This window comes from Xiphophorus maculatus, chromosome 19 (genome assembly GCF_002775205.1).
Source record: "Xiphophorus maculatus strain JP 163 A chromosome 19, X_maculatus-5.0-male, whole genome shotgun sequence".
Lineage (NCBI taxonomy): Eukaryota > Metazoa > Chordata > Actinopteri > Cyprinodontiformes > Poeciliidae > Xiphophorus > Xiphophorus maculatus.
The window spans coordinates 27,266,136-27,272,135 of record NC_036461.1 but is presented as its reverse complement, the minus strand read 5'-3'; the positions used below and the strand labels follow the sequence as shown (position 1 = coordinate 27,272,135).

The 6,000-nt window shown below is 36.3% G+C and overlaps 1 protein-coding gene across 1 annotated transcript in view; it reads left to right on the top strand.

Moving 5' to 3' along the window:
- Positions 1-223: 223 nt before the first annotated feature.
- LOC102219109 overlaps positions 224-6,000 on the top strand; it is a 314,558-nt gene continuing 308,781 nt past the window's right edge. Inside the window, exon 1 of the mRNA XM_023352126.1 lies at positions 224-290. The gene's annotated coding sequence lies outside the window, so the exon portion shown is untranslated. The remainder of the gene's footprint in view (positions 291-6,000) is intronic.

The following is a 6,000-nucleotide window of genomic DNA, read 5'->3' as shown; positions in this document are numbered from 1 at the left end:
ATGAATATAAGCACCACTGTTGAATTAGAAGAGGGAGTGTGTGCTAAAGCATGACTTGTTTCTAAATTTAGTACCTTGAAGAGGTTTCTGCTAGGCCCTGGTATGGCTCTTACTTCTCCAGTGACAGCCCATCCCATCAAGGATCCCGGCATGCCTCAGGACTGTCAAACTGCGCATCAGGTTTCATTACCAATAACTACAACGGTAACTGTTCATCCACTTTGGAGTTGATTACTGCCTGGACGTCAGTCTGACTATTACCCTGTCTGAAAAACATCATTTTTCTGTAGGTAAGTACATGTGAGGTTTTCTGTTAATATTAATTATTGGGAGAGCGAAAGCAGCTATTGAAAGACATCGACAATTCTGTACCTTTGATTGTAAAGTTGCTAAAGTAGCTTCTGTGTAATAAATTGTGGTATTGCTATCATGATTTGTGCTTCCTAAGGACAGTTTCTCAGTGATCTTTCTGAACCTGCAGAGCAGCTGTCAGTTTTCTCTTTTATTAAAATGTCCTTTGGTCTTCCTCAAGGACTCAGTAAATGTTTGACATGACTGATCTGAAAACATCCACGTGTTCTCTGTTACTATTCTTAACTGCTCTGAGCTTAGTGAGAGCAACACCATCTCATTTTACTGCGATCAGAGGGAAAGCACTTAGTTCCTCTAAATAGTATGGAATCAGGACCAATCACTACATCAAATGTTCTATGTTTTTTCATGTAGTTTGGAAAGTAACATTATCTCTGTTACTACAGACTACAGAAGTGTAAATAAGGATTATCTGGTTGTTTGTAGATCAGCAAATTCATAATTATGTCTTATGACTGGACAATACTTTGTTCCAGCTTTCTGTCTGTTATTTTGAAAAACAACTAAAGATTGGACGGTGAGCATCTTGGTGCATTTACATTTCAACACATACTCATTTAATGCAATTCTAGATTGGATCGTTGTAACACAAGACTTATGTCAGACTGTTATTTTAGAAGGGAAAAATCATTCACCTTTTAGGGAATCCGAACATATAAGTGAACCTGTTATTGCAACAATTATATAACTATTGACTTTGGACAAAATCAGCTATTCTTCCTTGGATCAGTGTACACAAAAAAAGACAAGATTAGATTTACGGAAAATCATATTAAAGATCAAGGATTAAAATAACACATTCTATTTTTATCACTTTTAAAGAAAAACATGGTTTAGTTTGAAATAGGAAAATATGTTAGATTTCCCTTAAATAAAAAATGCATACATTCATTTAAAGTGTCTTAAATGAAGGTATAAGTACTATGGTACTCTCAGACATAAAGCATATACGTGTACAATAACATCTCTGTTTTCATAAATACATAAACACACACATCTACTAAAATAACCTTTTTGTATATTTCTAGTTGCATCTTAAAACTAAGCAAGACATTGTTTAATATTTTGTGGTAGTGAGTTCCTTTTAATGCATTACTCTAAAGATTGCACTTTGGCTTAAACAAGTTTTACATTTTGGCAATGTGAAACATAGTCCAACTGTGTACCTTGTTGAGTAATCTTGGCTACGTTTTGCTAAATGATAGCTAAATGGTAGCTTTTGGTAAAACACTAAAATGAAAAAATATAAAGGACATAATTCGCTCCACACCCCCGGTCTCAACAATCAATATGAAAATGACCACCCTGCCCTCCTAATAAGTGCATTGCTAATCACTGTTTTTTTGGCAAGTAAAGAGACTAAAAGCCTTTAGTCTCTTTAGCCATTAGTCGCTAGACATTATCAAAATCCTTCAGCTTGTCTTTTAAGATGAATCAAATTCTTTCCAAATGGAGAGTGTCTGTCAAGTATATCAAGCAATGCTTGCAAGAAGGTACCTTTTTTCCCCAATAGAAAAGAATGTGGTTTTTTGCAGTTACAATACCGTATGCTAAAAAGCATCACTGTGGTACTTTGAGTTTCTCCAGCTCATCAGACATGCCAAGAATAATCAAAATTAGATCAGGTACCACCTGAACTCCAAAAATTATGGAAAATGTTAAAAAGAGGATAATTTAATGTTAACTTTGGACAAAACGTTTGGCTCTTTCCTCCTAAATCTTTCGAGTCCTCAGCGAGTGGCGGCGGTGTGCGCTAAAGTGAAAACAACAACAAAGCGCGTTGACGTCACAGATCACAGAGTTTAATCTCATACAAAGCAATCAACAACAAAACTGCAGAGGAACAGAGATATGCATTTTTCTCATAAAAATAAAGACAGACAAGGGGAAGACAGACAAACACAAAACAAAGACAAACAAAAGGCAAAGACGCGTCTTTGGAGAGAGCCGATGCAAAAAAGGCAAAATGGTGGCCGCTCTCTGAATTTTTTCTCCTGACACGTAATCTTATAGTAAGGAGGTGTTTTTCTATTTAATTTATGCACTAAGGCGTTCCTCCTGTTGACCAATTGGAAACTCCCTTAAGCACTCAGAGAAACTTGGAACTCCCCCTGATCTACGCAAAGATCAAAAGGCCATCTGGCTCCTGGCGGGACAAAGAGCGCATCGCTGCGCCCTGACCCCCCGTGGCTCCCACGGTCATTCTGGGCACAGTAAAATCCTGAGATAAGACCTCACAGATACCTGTGAAATCTAAAGTCTCTCTCTCCCAAAGAAAATGCTAATTTTATGGCTGTGTGGTTTGGCCTCACAGCAGGGAGACCCCATTGAGTGATCTGCATTTTGGCCCCTGTTTGTCTGAATGCCTGCTCATCTGCTCGATCCCAAATGCTCAACACAAAGCTGTTCCAAATAAGAGTGCTGAATATACCTTTTACACATGTCGTAAGATTAACTGTATTAAGCACTAAAAATAATCATTTTTCCTTAACAAAAGGAACTGGAATATTCCACAACAGTACTCCTGTAGTTCAGGGCCAAGGTCATAACTGTGTGATAGTGTAGCTTCAGTGGATTCACAGTGGTGTGAGATGTATCTGGAAACATTTTATGCAACCTAATCTTGGAGTAGTGTAGCCAGTGATCTTAACCCCTCTTTTGGGGTTCTTTTAGGCCTCTTTTTTTGGAGAGTGTTTGGAGAGTTCTCGAAAAGGACTCCCCCAAAAGGAATTCAATATATCTCAGGAATACACAAGGTGAAATAAAAGGTATGAATAAATGCAATACTCCAGAAAATACTCTACAGGTCTAAAAATCAACATTTCTCTTACTGAGTGAGAGCAAATAAACATAGCATATAGTGAAAAAAATACTAATAGAATTAATTTTGTGGATGTGAATTTTCTTTGAAAGTATGCCAATCCAGAATCTCTAGCCATCCACAGTACAGGCTCTGACCATTTACTGTACCAAATTTCATCTCTCCCAAAAAATGAAGCATAGAAATTTTGGAAAGGGATTGCTTGATAAAAGTCCATGCAAACATTCCAACCAAAGGTTCTATTTTGGCACATTTGGGCACCATGTGTGTAGTTACAAATTTCTCTCTTTTAAAAATTTTTAAACTCTTTTTTTTCCCCCAACTAATATCCAACTAAGATTTTTCTATTAATATTTATTGCATTTAATAACATGCATTTTGAATTAGAGTCAGAAGCTTCAAACACTGCAGCCCTATCTGTAGCCCATTGGTTGATTTGGATGATTGACATAACGTCAATATCCAATAGCACTTTTGTTGAGTCCTAATAAAGTCAGTGGCTCCATCAGGCCCCCCAGGGCTTCAAGTGTCCAATAAATGCTAATATTTTAAAGACTACAGATAAATAAATGTAACATTTATTTATTGAGATGATCAATACTGCTAAACTTGATTTACTGGTTTCAGCATACATACATTAAAAGATTGTACATTTTTTAACATTTAATGTAAGATTTTAAGAAGCTGGCAAGTTTATTTGTAAAAAAAATATCAAAGAACATTCATAGTTAGCATAGTTTGTTACCACAGCTACAACCTGATGCTCTGAGTTTAATCTTTGAGTTTGAGTTATGTTTATTCACAAATAAAAATTAGTAAACTGCATTTATAACTGACTGTTTTTACGTTGGCCAGTTAAACTACTCCCCCTCTGTCAGATTTCACTAATTCTAACACAGAAGCTGTTAGAGGTACTGATGTTTTTAGCAACAAGAGGGGCCCCTAAGTCAAATTCTGTTCCAGACCTCATACAGCCTTGGACTGGACCTGCAGATGAGTTAAATCCACTGCACTACGCAGAGATGCGCAGTAAATGGGAGATTTAATTAATGCTGCTAATGTGACTATAGGAGCTCTTCCATTTCGTGTATGTTGAGTTTTTAATAAGAGTCACAGAAACTGTTTTGGTTGCTCCAGTTTTAAGGGACAAGTTTTTCAGATATCCACGCAGCCTTGCGCATATTAACTCTTAAGTAGACAAAGCATTTGATATGGCTTGATGCTTCGCCTAACCGGAATAATAATAATAAAAAACCAGTGTGATGCGTGACTACGAGGAGAGTGTGATAGCTCCTCACCAGACTGAACCTGCATGATGAGGTTAGCACTGGTTCATTACCGCAGTGAAGTTAGTTTCAAGTTGGATATTCGATATTCGAGCTCCGCGGAGTAAGCGGCGTTTAGCTCAAGGTTGATCCGATTTATGAACGCTACTTTCGGCCAGCGGTTCTCCACCGCTCCCGGCCCGAGCTCCGCGGAGTAACCGACGTTTAGCTGAAAGTTGATCCGATTTCGGAACGCTACTCTCGGCCAGCGGTTCTCCACCGCTCCCGGCCGCAGCGCCCGAAGGTTCACTTAGGGACTATCAACAAATTACTGAACCTAACATTCCTGTCAAAGAAATATAATGTTTTCTTCGATAGCTTCCAGGTCATGTGACCTATTGACTCAAAATCACTTTGGAATAATTATACTAGTCTCTTTAATTGAGGCACAGTCATTTGTTTTCCATTTTAAATCATTTTCAATTTTTAATTAATTTTTTTCATCAAAATTGAGTGTTTTTCTTCAATAGCTTCCAGGTCATGTGACCTATTGACTCAAAATCACTTTGAAATAATTCTAATAGTCCCTTTAATTGAGGCACAGACATTTGTTTTCCATTTTAAATCATTTTCCATTTTTTAGGAATTTTTTTCTTCAAAATTGAGGGTTTTTATTCAATAGCTTCCAGGTCATGTGACCTATTGACTCAAAATCACTTTGAAATTGTTCTACCAGTCTGTATAGATGAGGCACAGTCATTTGTTTTCCATTTTTAGCCATTTTTCATTTTTTAGGAATTTTTTTCTTCAAAATTGAGGGTTTTTATTCAATAGCTTCCAGGTCATGTGACCTATTGACTCAAAATCACTTTGAAATAATTCTAATAGTCCCTTTAATTGAGGCACAGACATTTGTTTTCCATTTTAAATCATTTTCCATTTTTTAGGAATTTTTTTCTTCAAAATTGAGGGTTTTTATTCAATAGCTTCCAGGTCATTTGACCTATTGACTCAAAATCACTTTGAAATAATTCTAATAGTCTCTTTAGATGAGGCACAGTCATTTGTTTTCCATTTTAAATCATTTTCCATTTTTTAGGATTTTTTTTCTTCAAAATTGAGTGTTTTTCTTCAATAGCTTCCAGGTCATGTGGCCTATTGACTCAAAATCACTTTGAAATAATTATACTAGTGTCTTTAGATGAGGCACAGTCATTTGTTTTCCATTTTTAGCCATTTTCCATTTTTTAGGAATTTTTTTCTTCAAAATTGAGAGTTTTTATTCAATAGCTTCCAGGTCATGTGACCTATTGACTCAAAATCACTTTGAAATAATTCTAATAGTCTCTTTAATTGAGGCACAGACATTTGTTTTCCATTTTAAAATATTTTCCATTTTTTAGGAATTTTTTTCTTCAAAATTGAGGGTTTTTCTTCAATAGCTTCCAGGTCATGTGACCTATTGACTCAAAATCACTTTGAACTTGTTCTACCAGTCTGTATAGATGAGGCACAGTCATTTGATTTCCATTTTTAGCCATT